Genomic DNA, 15,153 nt, shown 5'->3' on the forward strand with positions numbered 1-15,153 from the left:
TATACCTTAAGATGTGAGCACCACACTAAGTCTAGTACCCATCTGTCACTGTGCAGTTATCACACTAATTGACTATTTCCCCTCACCTTTTTCAACCATCCCTCCATCACCCTCACTTTAACAAGTGATACAGAAGAAAATAAGGAGCAATAGCTAGCTGATATAAAAAGGGTAACTGAACATGATGGTAGAAATATATAAATCCTTTTTAAATTTTTTTAATATGAAATACCTACTTTAATAAATGAGCTAGCTTCATCTGAAAATAAACCAAGAATAATATGAATTAGAAGGAGTTTTTAAAAAGACTTAATCAAAGCTTCCACTTTCAAGAGAAAATGGTTATTGGCTTTTAAAAAGACTTTTAAGAAGATGCTATGAATTTTAAATATACTTATAAAAATGCAGTATTGTGTGGTACGTACAACAGTATAACATTCATTCCTATAATAAGTACTACATTTTTATTTCTAATATTTCTTGTTTTCTGTTCTGTCATTTTCCTGACAAATACAAGGATAGGCACAATAGAGTAATAAATATTTTGTAATTCTCATTATCTGCATTCCTACGACATTCACAAAATATCCTTAATTATGGGTTTCCTGTTTGTTGGACAATCTCACATACTTTTTCTTTGTAAATAACTATTAAATTTCTATTTAATGTAAATTCCCATACCCATAAGTACTTAAGAGTTACTGACAATTACCAAAACCATCTTTGTTCATATTCCTTTCCACTATTCCTTTCTTTATATAATTTGTATCAATAAACTTGCTGTAGGTTCAACAAATTCATTTAGAAAAGGACTGTTTTGACACTCTAGCCCAACTCTTATGTTTTATAGATAAGTTCGAAGTGTTTAAACTATTTGTTTAAGGTTACAGAACTAAGTGCCAAAGCTTGAACAGATTTCTTTATATATTTTGTTAAAAGTCTTTTGTCAGAAGTAGGTATTGTGAATATTTTCTTCCAGTATGTATGACTTTTTCATTTTTTTAATGAAAATGAAATGTCTTTTGGTGAGCAGAAGATTAATTTACTTGAAAGACAATTTATCAATTTTTTATTTTGTGATTTTAAAAATTCCTGTATAAGTAATCATTGCTTACCACATGGTCATAAAGATATTATACTTTGTTTTCTTCAATAACTTTTTGGATTTCACTTCTAGGACTACAATCTATCTCAATTTAATTTTTGATTATGGTGAGATAGGGATGAGGTCCATTTTTCTCTTTATGTTTGCCCAGTTGTTCCATCATTATTGGTTAGGAATATTTTCCAGTCCTCATTGATTTTTATTAGTGCCTTAGTAAAGAATAAATTGGACATATATATGTGGTTCTATTTCTGGACTTTCTTCTGTAATCACTGGTCTTTTTGTCTATCTTTTTTATTTTGCCTATCACGCTATTTAAATAATGTAGGTTTATAGTACATCTTGAAATCAGGTAGTGAAATCCTCCAACTTTGTTCTTTTACAATAGTGTTTTAGTTATTCTAGAATTTTTTTGCATTTCTATATAAATTTTAGAATCAGTTTGCCAATTTCTACAAAAAAGATATGCTAGATTTTATTGGATTATGATAAACCTGTAGATAAATCTGATAGACTAAGTATCCTAATAGTCGTCTAACCCATACGTATGGTATTCCCTTCCATTTAAATGGTTAAACTTTTTTTTTCTTTCTTCACTGTTCTGCATATTTCAGTATAGAGGTCTTATACATAGCATTCTTCAAGACTTGTATTTCCTTTTTTGGTCTTTTGCCTAGTTCTTGTATCATTATTGAAAGCTGACTATTGAATATGAAATTTTCAGTAATGTTTTTTCACATTATTCAAATTTATTATTATTAGATCTTCAGTACCTGCAAGATATAAACATGGATCAAATGGAAGAAAATAGAAACAGAAACCAAACTATCCCAGATGCACATAAATAGACTGCCTTTTGTTCTGGTGTTCAATTTCTCTAAAGGGAGCATCAGGGACAGTATTTCTGATATGGAACTAAGTTGAGAATATTTCTTTCCTAGAAGAAATTCCTAGGGAAAGGTGACAATCATTGGGATCTTAAATGGACATAGGGAGGTATGCTTGTAAGAAGTCAAGATTCTAATAAAATTAGCTAGTGGGCAGCAGGCCACAGACATAGCAGATGGGGACTTTGTTGGGAGAATGGGAAGGAACAATACATAAACTAAAGAAAAAAAGAATTAATTGTGTATTTGGTAGCCCAGTATAAGAAGTGATTGCCAATTTCTTGTGGACTATTGGACCAAAAGATGTTACATATACTTATTTCCTCTAAGTTTCTCACTTCTCCAAATATTAAAGAAGACATGGAAATAGAAAGATATTAGATGCTGAGAGGAAAGAACACTAGAAAGTTATCTCAAAGTCAAGAAGGTGGGTTACAACTTTATGGGTTTCTGGGGCCAGTTGGTGATACAGAAATAATACTTCTTGTTGACTAGTAAATATGTGCATGAACTGAAGCTCAGAAATGCTGGTGATCCTGAGCAGGAAACATGAAAATCCTTCTTGTGCCAGTCAGAGGGATTGCCTTTCCTGATTTTTCCCCCTGCTTTCCAATGTCTTAATATCCCTTGCATTGACCTTGCTTGGCTCAATCATTTCATTGAATTGTTGTATAAATATGGATCAAATGGAAGAAAATAGGAACTAAAACCAAACTGTTACAAGTGCAACTTTTGTTCTGCTCTTCAGTGTCTCTGAAGGGAGCTTCAAGTTGTAGTTGTATCTGGACAGTCAATTACCTCTACGTAATGGTTCAAAGAAGCTAATGGAGTCTCCCTAAGCTTGATTGTGGCTACCATTTTTTCACATGCCCACTGCCTCAACTCTTTGCAATCTCTCAAAAAAAAAAGCCTTTCCATCGAGGATGGTCACACAGTCTCTGCCTCTTAGGCTGATGAAATCTATAATTATATCAAATCTATAATTATAATTCAGATGTGTAAGAGGCTCCATCATTCCAGAGCCAGGCCTTGCCACTTCCTTTGTGGTATAGCCCTGTCCAATATGGGTAGAAAAGCTCAACGTAGCTCTAAGACTTGGCAAACTCCAGCATTTCTTTTGTGTTTATCTTCAGCATGGTTGAGTTCTCAGCAATACAGAAATATTCACAGCTTTGCCAACTCTTGCTCTCTTTATAGAATTGGTAGCATTTGTCTCCATGCCACTTCCATTTTTCTGGGCATGGGCTACGTTGTGCTCTCCAGTTTTGTTATAGAGCTTTTTCAGCCACACACTGCAGAGTTACTACAAGTTTCCTGTTCTGAGCTTGGAGAGATTGCAGCTGTTGGGAGAGATTCCCCAATCTTTTTTTCCTTTTCAGAAATCCTGTCTTGCTGACTATTGGAGAGCTGGTAGTACTGAAAAAATACAAGCCCCTGTGCTGCCAGGCTAATCAGCAGCACTAGGCACAAAGTAAGAAGGGTAGGGCCACTGGATGCCAAGTGGAAGAGGGAGGCTGGTGCCCTGTGTGTCCAGGCTCTGGCAGATGAGTTGCAATAGAAGTTTGAGAATGCAGGCTCATGGTGGTGTCCTCATTGGCATCCAGCATTGCAGCATGTTCCTCGTGCTACTACATGGCCTACATCAATCTCATTGGCAGAATCACTTGCTCTGAGCCCCAGTATTGGGGCAGCAAGCCAAAAGGTGTCAGGGACACATGGGGAGAAACCATACCAGCTGACTTTAGGGCAAGGGCTGGAGGGGCAGCTTCCTCCCAGACAAAAATGCTGGCAGAAACCACCGTTCCCCTGCTGAACCTCCAATAATTATTGTTGAATTGTCTATTTCTCTATTTGATTTTATCAGGTATTGCTTCATGCACTTTGTATCTTTGTTGTTAGATGCATTTATACCTATAATTGTTATATCATCTTGATAGATTGACCATTTTATCATCTTAAATGTCCTTCTTTATTTCTAGTACTTTTTGCTTCAAAATCTATTTTGTGTGCTATTAGGATAGCTACTCTAGCTTTCTTATGGTTGCTGTTTGCATAATCTTTCCCATTTTTTTATTTTCAACCTACTTGTATCTTATTGTATCATTTTTGGTCAGCATAGTGTTGGATCTCGATTTTTTTTTTTTAAATTTGGCTTGGCAGCCTTTATCTTTTGATAGCATTGTTTAATCTATGCACATTTAATATTCATGATATAGTTGGATTACATCGGTCATGTTACTTTTGGTTTTCTGTATGCCTTATGTCATTTTTCATTCCTCTAGTACTCCTTCACTGCTTTGTTTGGCATTAAGTAAAGTTTTCTAGTGTTAACTCTCTAATATCTTTAATGAATTTTTCACTATGTTTTTGAAGTTTTTCATGGTAACTCTAAGTCTTAATATATATATCTTAACCTATCAGAATGTACTTCAAATGTGTACTAACTTAATTTCATGAGATATACAAGTGTCACTATTTTATAGCTCTATTTTCTCTTACCCAGTTATGAGCTATTTTTGGTATATATATTACATCTATATGTGTTAGAAGAACAATATATTATAATTAGTGCTTTATATAATTTTGTGTGTTTTTTTTTTAATAAAAGCTGAGAGAAGAAAGAAGAGCAAACATATATTTATCAAGTTTGTATATTAACCTCTGATTTACCATTTGGCTCTCTTCATTTGTTCTGTTATATTCATCTGCAGTCATCTGCTTATGCAAATACAACTTTGGTCCCACCCACTTCCTTCTTTGTGCTGTTATTGGAAAAACAATATGAGGCCAGACACTTAAGTTTAAGAACTCCTAGAAAAAGTGCTCCATATCTCATTGCTGAATATCACTATGGTCACCTTCGAAGTACTCCCCTTGGGAAGCTATGCACTGAAGCCAGCCCCTAGTCTACCATTCAAAGCAATTTTGAAACTCTTTTTCTGGAATGGCCATCAGCTGTCATCGTATTACTCTTGATGTCCTGAATGTCATCAAAATGTCTTCTTTACAATATTTCCTTTATCTTTGGGTAAAGAAAGCAGTCATTGGAGGCCAGATCAGGTGAGTAGGGAGGGTGTTCCAATACAGTTATTTGTTTACTGGCTAAAAATTCCCTCACAGACAGTGCCGCGTGAGTTGGCTCATTGTCGTGATGCAAGAGCCATGAATTGTTGGTGCAAAGTTCAAGTCGTCTAACTTCTTCATGCAGCCTTTTCAACACTTCCAAATAGTAAACTTGGTTAACTGCTTGTCCAGTTGGTACAAATTCATAATGAATAATCCCACTGATATCAAAAAAAGGTTAGCAACATGGTTGCAACAAGTTTGCGAACTTAATTGTCAGAACTTCTATTACATTTTTCTATGTTATATGTAGGCCAAACAATATAATTTTATATTGTTTCATAAATTGCTTTTTAAATCAAGTAAGAGAAGAAATATGTATGTATACTATTATGTTGTAGTTACATAACTACCTTGTGTTCTTTTTTACTTTGAGTGGATTCAAATTACCATCTGGGGTCACCTTCTTTCAGCCTGAAGAACTTTAGTATTTCCTATAAGGTGGCTCTGCTAGCAACCAATTGTTTTTTGTTTATCTTGGAATGTCTTTATTTCACCTACATTTTTAAAAAATAGTTTTACTGGATATAAAACTTTTGGTTGGTCGTATTTTTCCTTTGAGCACTTTGAATATGTCATCATACTGCCTTCTGGCCTCTATTGTTTCTGATGAGCTGTAAATCCTATTGGAGTGCCCTTGTATGTGACAAGTCATTTTCCTCTTACTGCATTCAATATTTTTCTCATTGTCTTTCAGTATTGTTACTACAATGTGTCTTGGTGTGGATATCTTTATACTTATACAACTTGGAGTTTGTTGAGCTTGTTGGATGTGTACATTAATATTTTTCATCAATTTTGTTAAGTTTTCAGCCAGTATCTCTTTAAATATTTTTCTACTTCTTTTTCTTCCTTCTACTTATTATGGAATACACTTATTATTATATTAATACACTACTTATTGTGGATACACTTAAGATATCCCTCACTTCTCTGAAGTTTTGTTATTTGTTCCTCTTTTTTACCTCTTTATTCTTTATAACACATAGTCTCTATCAACCTACCTTCAAGATTGCTGATTCTTATTTCTACCAGTTCAAATCTACTGTTAAGTCCCTAAAATTATATATACACACACACACACACACACACACACACACACACACACACACACACACACACATATATGGGACAACATTCTAATCAAATTAAGTTTGGGTAGGGGTCATATTTGAAGCCTATCTTTGAGATTTAAATCCTGGAGAGGTCTTAGCTGTGTCTTTTCTTGGTTCTCTCTAGTGAACCAACTCACCTATGGTCTAGCTGGTTGCTCTTAATTAAGAGGAGCTACGAGTCTGTTATTTGATTTCTCCCAAATACTTCATTGGTTTTGATGTCATCCTTAGGCTTGAACTTCCCCAAATTGTGTTTCAAATAAAGCTAGTTCCTTTGGGGAGAGCTTCAGAGTTTGCTAACACTGTCTCTTCCCCTGGGCAAAACCTCTGAGCCACTAGTCTGAGCCCTGGAAGGGTGGTAACCTCTATTTTTCTAAGCTAGGCTCTTCTGGTATGAAACATCTGCCCTGTGAGCAAGTGGGGGTGAGAGTAATCAGGGTCTCAGTATTTCTAGCTTGCTACGCCTGGGGTAGACTTTCTGTCCTATAAGTAGAAGATTGGCAGGGAGTGGGAGCTTCTAATCTCTTGGCCACACTCACCAAGAATTTGGCCTTTTCTACATGGAGAGGATGAGAAATACTGGCAACCTGAAGGCAGGAGAGGTATAGAGCAAATTGCGGCTTAGAGCCACAAACTCTCATTTTTTTCCAAATTTTAGTATATTTTTTTGAATAAATGTTTCTTCATTTTCTGTATCCTCTTAGAACAATTTCTAGAGACTTTAAGTGAGTGGTTTTTTAAAAATAGCTTTCACCAGTTAGGCTTTTTCCTCTGGAAAATATTTCCATGGTGCTCTTTAGGTTGCCGTCTGGAAGTTGATCATGTACATGGTATTCTTAAAATATATACATTTCTCAATTGTTTGCTGTTATTATGCAGAAATATGATTTTTGTACAGTGATTGGTATTCTTCAATGTTGCTAAGTACACATATTTTCTGTAGCTCTTTTTTTTTTTGTATATTCCTTTGAATTTCCTACATACACCGTAATATTATTAGCAAATAAAGAGCTTTAATAATTTCTTTCCAATCCTTAGGCATATTATTTTTAATTTTGCTTTTCACCCTTACTGGTCATCAAGTACAATGCTGAACAAAGTTGATGAAAGTGGATATCATTCTCTTCTTACCAATTTTAGTAGAGAAACATTCAATATTTCACAATCAAGTAATATCTGTAGGTTTTTCATTGATGGGCTTTATTCAATTGAGGAAATATTCTTCTATTCCTGATTTTATGAGGATTTTTATCATAAATATATGTAAAAGTATGACAAATGTTTTTTTGTTTGTTTGTTTTGCATGTACAGCCATACACCACATAATGACAAGGATATGTTCTGAGAAATGTGTTGTTAGACAATTTTGTCATTTTGTGAACATTACAGAGTGCACTTACAGAAACTTAGATGGTATAGCCTACTACACACTTAGGCTATATGGTATACACTGTTGTATACATGGTTCATCATAGACTATTGTTATTATGTTATTTTCTCCTTTATCATATTAAACAGGTATTTTGAATCATTGATTTTCAAATATTAAACTTATTCTTGGGATAATCCACCTTGGTTATGTTTTACCTTACATATGTCTGTCTTCCATTTCCTAGTATTTTATTTATAATTTTTGCATGTATGTTCATGAATGAGACTGGCCTGTACTTTTACTTTAATCTGTCTTTGTCAAGTGTTGTGTTTCAACATTGTGCTGGCCTAAGATAACCAGTTAGGAGGAGTTCCCTCTTTTTTCTATTCCCTACAATTGTTTGCATAAGAGAGCCACAAACTCTCATTTTTTCCCCCAAGTTTTAGTATATTTTTCTGAATATATGTTTCTTAATTTTTCTGTATCTTCTTAGAACAATTTCTAGAGAATGTTTCAGATAATTAATCAGTGAAGATATTTGAGGCCTACAGTTTTCTTTGCTATGGGTATTTAATTTTGAATTCAAAAAATTTTTAAATATAGGTAGCTATTTATATTTTCCAATGTGCTTAATGTCAGCTTTTGTATTTTTTATTTTAAGAAATCTCTTAATTTCATAAATATTGTCAATCTACATGCATATAGTTGTTCATAACCTTATTTTTTTAATGTCTGTAGAATCCTTTTCATTCCTGGTATTAGTTATTTATGGTTTTTCTTCTTTCTTGATCAACCTTGCTAGTGTTTTATAAATGTTTGTAATCTTTTAAAGAATATCTTGTGGTTTTGTTGATCTACTCTGTTTGCCCTTTATTTCACTGATATCCAATCTATATTTCCTTCTTTCTGTTTACTTTGGGTTACATTCTTTTTCTTTTTGTTAATGTCTTAACAAAGAAGATTAGATTATTGATTTGAGATATAGTTTTTTCTAATATAAGCATCTAATGTTCTAAATTTTCCTTTAAGTACTACTTTAGCAACATCTCACAAATTTGGTATTTTTGTTTATACTTTCAGTTAAAAAATACTTTAGAATTTCCCTTATGATTTATTTTTTAAGCCATGAGCTATTCTTAATTTCCAAATATGTATTTGGGGATCTTAAGACATAGTTTTGTTATTGATCTCTAACTTATTTTGTCATCAGAAAACATATTCTGCTTGATTTCCATCCTTTATAATTCATTATAACTTGTTTATGACTCAGTCTGTATTTTTGAATGTTCCATGTCTACTTGAAGAGACTCTATATCTTCACTTGTATGATGTAGGTGCCTGTTTATGTCAGATCAATTTTGGTTAAAGGAATTGCTTACTTTTTTTAATATCCTTACCAATTTTTGTGTATTCTATCAGTTACTGAGTAGAAATGATGAATCCCTAGATATGATTGTAGATTTGTCAATTTCATTTTTTAGTTTTGATAATTTTTGTTTTATGTATTTTGAATATCTCTTATCAGGTCTATACAAGTATAGGATTTTTATATCTTCCTGATAAAGCTATTGTTTTCTAATTTTGAACTGTGTCTCTATCTCCTTGTCTTGACATCTACTTCATCTCATAATATAGTTATATCAGCTTTTCCTGGGATTAGTGTTTTGATGGAATTCTTTTTCCCTTCTTTTACTTTCAATCTATTTGTGTGTTTTTATAAAGTGCATCTCTCATAAATAGCATATAGTTGTGTCTTTTGTTTTCATTCTGTCTCACAATCTCTGCCCATTTTGGGGGTGATGTTTGCTCCATTTACATTTAATGTAGTCATTGATGGAGTTAGATTTATGTCTATCATCTTCCTATTTGTTTGCAGTTTGTCCTCTCTGTTCCTCTTTTCTGTCTTTTGAGAAAATCAAATATTTTTTTAGTATTCCATTTTATCTTCTCTTTGCTACTTAACTACATCCGTCTGTTTTGTTTATTAGTTGTTCTAGGAATTATAATATGCATCTATAATTCATCACAATCTACCTTTAATTATTATTGTATGTATATTTATTTTATGAGAAAACTTTACTATTGTATAATTCTGTTTACCTCCCTCCCATCCTTTGTTACTATTGTAATATTTTGATTCTATACATTATGAACCCCATGATACATTGTTAGTTCTTAATTTAAAGAGTAAATTAACATTTAAAGATTAAGAAAAGATAAAATAATCTTTTATATTTATCCACATATTTATTATTTTTAATGCTCTTCATTCTTACTGTATATCCAAATCTCCACCTGGTATAATTTTTCTTCAGCCTTAAAAACCTCCTTTACCATGGTTTGTAGTGCGTGTATGCCAATGACAGATTTATTTACCTTCATTTTAAAATATTTTTGCTAGATATAGAATACTGAATTTACAATTATTTTTCTCTAGCACTTAAAAGATGTGATTCTGTTGTCTTCTGACTTCCAGTTATTTCTGATGAGAAATCACTCATTATTCATATCATTGTTCCTGTGTGTGTGTGTGTGTGTGTGTGTGTGTGCACGCTTGCGCGTATTTATTTACTACTTTTAAGATTTCTTCTTTGATGTTGATTTTAGTAGTTTTACTATCAAGTCTTAAGTATGGTTTCTTTGTGTTTTTCTAGTTTAGGGTTTTCTGATCCTCTTGGTTCTTAGAGTTCATGTTTCTCTTCAAATTTAGTAGAAAATTCAGCCACAAGTTACTGACACTCACTTAGCTTTTATTTATTTATTTTTAAACCTCTACTTCTGTTTGGATCATTTGTGTTGACCTGTATTTAAATTCACTGATATCTTTCCATGGCCATCCAATGTATTGTAAACACAATACTGTAAACTTTTCATTTCAGATATTTTTTATTTCTGAAATTTCTATTAGATTCTTTTTTAGAATTTCAGTTTCTCCTGAAATTTACCAACATATTCATCTATTCTAATCCATCTTATAAGTGTTTAGAAGTTCTTGTCTGCTAATTTCAATTTGTGTCATCTATGGGTCTGCTTAGATTGACTCCCCGCCCCAAATTTTCTGCTTCTTTGTATGTTTTTAAGTTTCTGATAGATATATGTATCTCCTTTTAAAAAAATTTCCTTTGTTATTCAAGTGAAATATTCAATTCTAAAAGTATTGAACTGAGCTGCAGCTGACCCTCAGCTTTAATTAGATTAAGTTTCCCTTTAAAACTGAACCAAGATTTTTCTTTGCTCTTCAGTCCAACAGTCAAATATTCAAACTCCCTTTGCCAGGGAGCTTCTTTTTTCTTTTCTTTTCTTTTTGTTAATGTCTTAACAAAGAAGATTAGATTATTGATTTGAGATATAGTTTTTTCTAATATAAGCATCTAATGTTCTAAATTTTCCTTTAAGTACTACTTTAGCAACATCTCACAAATTTTGATATTTTTGTTTATACTTTCAGTTAAAAAATACTTTAGAATTTCCCTTATGATTTATTTTTTAAGCCATGAGCTATTCTTAATTTCCAAATATGTATTTGGGGATCTTAAGACATAGTTTTGTTATTGATCTCTAACTTATTTTGTCATCAGAAAACATATTCTGCTTGATTTCCATCCTTTATAATTCATTATAACTTGTTTATGACTCAGTCTGTATTTTTTAATGTTCCATGTCTACTTGAAGAGACTCTATATCTTCACTTGTATGATGTAGGTGCCTGTTTATGTCAGATCAATTTTGGTTAAAGGAATTGCTTACATTTTTTTAATATCCTTACCAATTTTTGTGTATTCTATCAGTTACTGAGTAGAAATGATGAATCCCTCAATATGATTGTAGATTTGTCAATTTCATTTTTTAGTTTTGATAATTTTTGCTTTATGTATTTTGAATATCTCTTATCAGGTCTATACAAGTATAGGATTTTTATATCTTCCTGATAAAGCTATTGTTTTCTAATTTTGAACTGTGTCTCTATCTCCTTGTCTTGACATCTACTTCATCTCATAATATAGTTATATCAGCTTTTCCTGGGATTAGTGTTTTGATGGAATTCTTTTTCCCTTCTTTTACTTTCAATCTATTTGTGTGTTTTTATAAAGTGCATCTCTTATAAATAGCATATAGTTGTGTCTTTTGTTTTCATTCTGTCTCACAATCTCTGCCCATTTTGGGGGTGATGTTTGCTCCATTTATATTTAATGTAGTCATTGATGGAGTTAGATTTATGTCTATCATCTTCCTATTTGTTTGCAGTTTGTCCTCTCTGTTCCTCTTTTCTGTCTTTTGAGAAAATCAAATATTTTTTTAGTATTCCATTTTATCTTCTCTTTGCTACTTAACTACATCCATCTGTTTTGTTTATTAGTTGTTCTAGGAATTATAATATGCATCTATAATTCATCACAATCTACCTTTAATTATTATTGTATGTATATTTATTTTATGAGAAAACTTTACTATTGTATAATTCTGTTTACCTCCCTCCCATCCTTTGTTACTATTGTCATATTTTGATTCTATACATTATGAACCCCATGATACATTGTTAGTTCTTAATTTAAAGAGTAAATTAACATTTAAAGATTAAGAAAAGATAAAATAATCTTTTATATTTATCCACGTATTTATTATTTTTAATGCCCTTCATTCTTACTGTATATCCAAATCTCCACCTGGTATAATTTTTCTTCAGCCTTAAAAACCTCCTTTACCATAGTTTGTAGTGCGTGTATGCCAATGACAGATTTATTTACCTTCATTTTAAAATATTTTTGCTAGATATAGAATACTGAATTTACAATTATTTTTCTCTAGCACTTAAAAGATGTGATTCTGTTGTCTTCTGACTTCCAGTTATTTCTGATGAGAAATCACTCATTATTCATATCATTGTGCCTGTGTGTGTGTGTGTGCACGCTTGCGCGTATTTATTTACTACTTTTAAGATTTCTTCTTTGATGTTGATTTTAGTAGTTTTACTATCAAGTCTTAAGTATGGTTTCTTTGTGTTTTTCTAGTTTAGGGTTTTCTGATCCTCTTGGTTCTTAGAGTTCATGTTTCTCTTCAAATTTAGTAGAAAATTCAGCCACAAGTTACTGACACTCACTTAGCTTTTATTTATTTATTTTTAAACCTCTGCTTCTGTTTGGATCATTTGTGTTGACCTGTATTTAAATTCACTGATATCTTTCCATGGCCATCCAATGTATTGTAAAAACAATACTGTAAACTTTTCATTTCAGATATTTTTTATTTCTGAAATTTCTATTAGATTCTTTTTTAGAATTTCAGTTTCTCCTGAAATTTACCAACATATTCATCTATTCTAATCCATCTTATACGTGTTTAGAAGTTCTTGTCTGCTAATTTCAATTTGTGTCATCTATGGGTCTGCTTAGATTGACTCCCCGCCCCAAATTTTCTGCTTCTTTGTATGTTTTTAAGTTTCTGATAGATATATGTATCTCCTTTTAAAAAAATTTCCTTTGTTATTCAAGTGAAATATTCAATTCTAAAAGTATTGAACTGAGCTGCAGCTGACCCTCAGCTTTAATTAGATTAAGTTTCCCTTTAAAACTGAACCAAGATTTCTCTTTGCTCTTCAGTCCAACACTCAAATATTCAAACTCCCTTTGCCAGGGAGCTTCTTTTTTCTTTTCTTTTCTTTTTATTGGGGAGTACTAGGGAACGGTGTGTTTTTCCAGGGCCCATCAGTCGTTGTCCTTCAATCTAATTGTGGAGGGTGCTACTCACTGGCCCATGTGGGAATTGAACCGGCGACCCTATTGTTCAAAGCTCATGCTCTAACCAACTGAGCATCCGGCCACCTGCCCGGGGGCTTATTTCTAATCTTCTTAGTATTTGTTTTGGGAGACAATTGGAATGCAGTTTCTGATATTTTAATTCACCTTGGGTCAAATTTTATAACCCCAGAATGCAAGCACTTTGACACTGCATGAATTTTGTCTGCTATCCAGTCTACTCACACTGCCACTTTCTCAAAAATTCATGGAGTGGTGGGGGTTAGGTGGGAAAATTGCCCGACTGAATAATAATACATTTTTGTGTTTAGAGCTATTTCAGATCCCATTCACTAGGCCAGTCCAGTTATTAAAACTCACTGTTGTTTCCCATTTTTTGCTGTCCATCTATGAAGAGTCCATTCCTTCCCCCACGTGTACTAGGTTACTCACTTGCCCAGGCATGAAAGCAGCTACAGCTTTCTACTCATCTGTGTATGACTCTTCTGTCTCTGGAATTCAGTTAATCAATGCTTCTTTCAATCTAGCACTCTTCAGTAGCCCATGGAAGGTATGATTTTAATTTTATAATTGTTATTATCACATGATTTTATTATTGTTGTCATTTCCATGGGGATGAAGGATTTTCATGTCTTTCAACATCCTATCTGAAAACAGAAAACCCCTCACTTAAATTTTTATTTTGGAAATACTGTGAAAGCTGGATTGAAGACATGAGAACCAAAGCAACAGAAATCAGTTAAATTGGTTAATCCATTAGTGACACTAGTAGGTATCCATTAATGCGCTCAGTGCATGCCAAATAATTGCGCTTTTCCTAATAAAGGATGAGATTTCCCCAAGATTATGTGGAGATATTTATGTCTGATATATGAATGAAGTAAAGCAAATTGATTGCTAAACTTGGAAGATTTATACAGTGATTCATTAGAAAATATGTACTAAATCCTGGTTGAGAACAGATACAGAAATTTTATGGTAAATAAATAATTGAATATCAGAAGACAAAACTTCCTCTGGGTACGGTGAATTATATCAACTGTTATTTTTCTAAGGACAATCCTATAATTTCTAAGGATATATACCTATAATGTATCTTAATTGGTAATATAATTAAGAGAGTACTTGAAGTAGCAACTTGTGAATGTTAAAATGTCAGCATTCTTCAGGAGACTAAATACCCAGTACAGAAATGTCTCTATGCATATAAATAGTCTATAATTTGGGGGATATTCTTACCAAACTACCATTTACCATATAAAATGTTCTGTTCTGAATGTTTTCAAATTTGATTCATGTTTGGGCCATATAATCTTTTGTTGTGGGGTGGTATGATATAGGAGTTTTAGCAGCAGCTGTGGCTTCTACACACTAGATGCCAATAGAGCACCTCTGTTCCCAATTGTGACAACCAAAAATGTCTTCAGACATTGCCAAATGTCCCACAAGGGACAAAATCATCCCTGGTTGAGAACCACTGCCCTAAGTTATATCAGTGTGTTTTATTTGTTTGACTCACATTGAGATTACTGTTAACTAAACTCTAGAAAACTCAGACATATTACTAAGTATTACCTCCCCTAATTTTTATTTCTTAGTTCATTTTTGTAATTCAAAGGTGGAACCTTTTATTTTACCTACTAATTACAGTTGAATATAATTTCTTTTCAACATTTCAACACAAAGTTTTAGAATAAGAAAATTTACACTGTAAAACTGATTTCAAAAAGAAAGGAAACCTATTAAAATGTAGAACTGGAAATCAGATATAAAAATAATTTGTTTCATTTCTCAACCC

At 32.5% G+C, this 15,153-nt stretch overlaps 1 protein-coding gene and 1 pseudogene across 14 annotated transcripts in view; both read right to left on the bottom strand.

Annotated features, from left to right (window-relative positions):
• The window catches only part of STXBP5L (syntaxin binding protein 5L), a 242,728-nt gene that overhangs the window by 62,599 nt on the left and 164,976 nt on the right, over nucleotides 1-15,153 (bottom strand). The window lies entirely within an intron of this gene.
• LOC109446350 (C-type lectin domain family 1 member A) lies at nucleotides 1,938-3,599 on the bottom strand (annotated as a pseudogene).

This window comes from Rhinolophus sinicus, linkage group LG01, assembly GCF_036562045.2.
Source record: "Rhinolophus sinicus isolate RSC01 linkage group LG01, ASM3656204v1, whole genome shotgun sequence".
Lineage (NCBI taxonomy): Eukaryota > Metazoa > Chordata > Mammalia > Chiroptera > Rhinolophidae > Rhinolophus > Rhinolophus sinicus.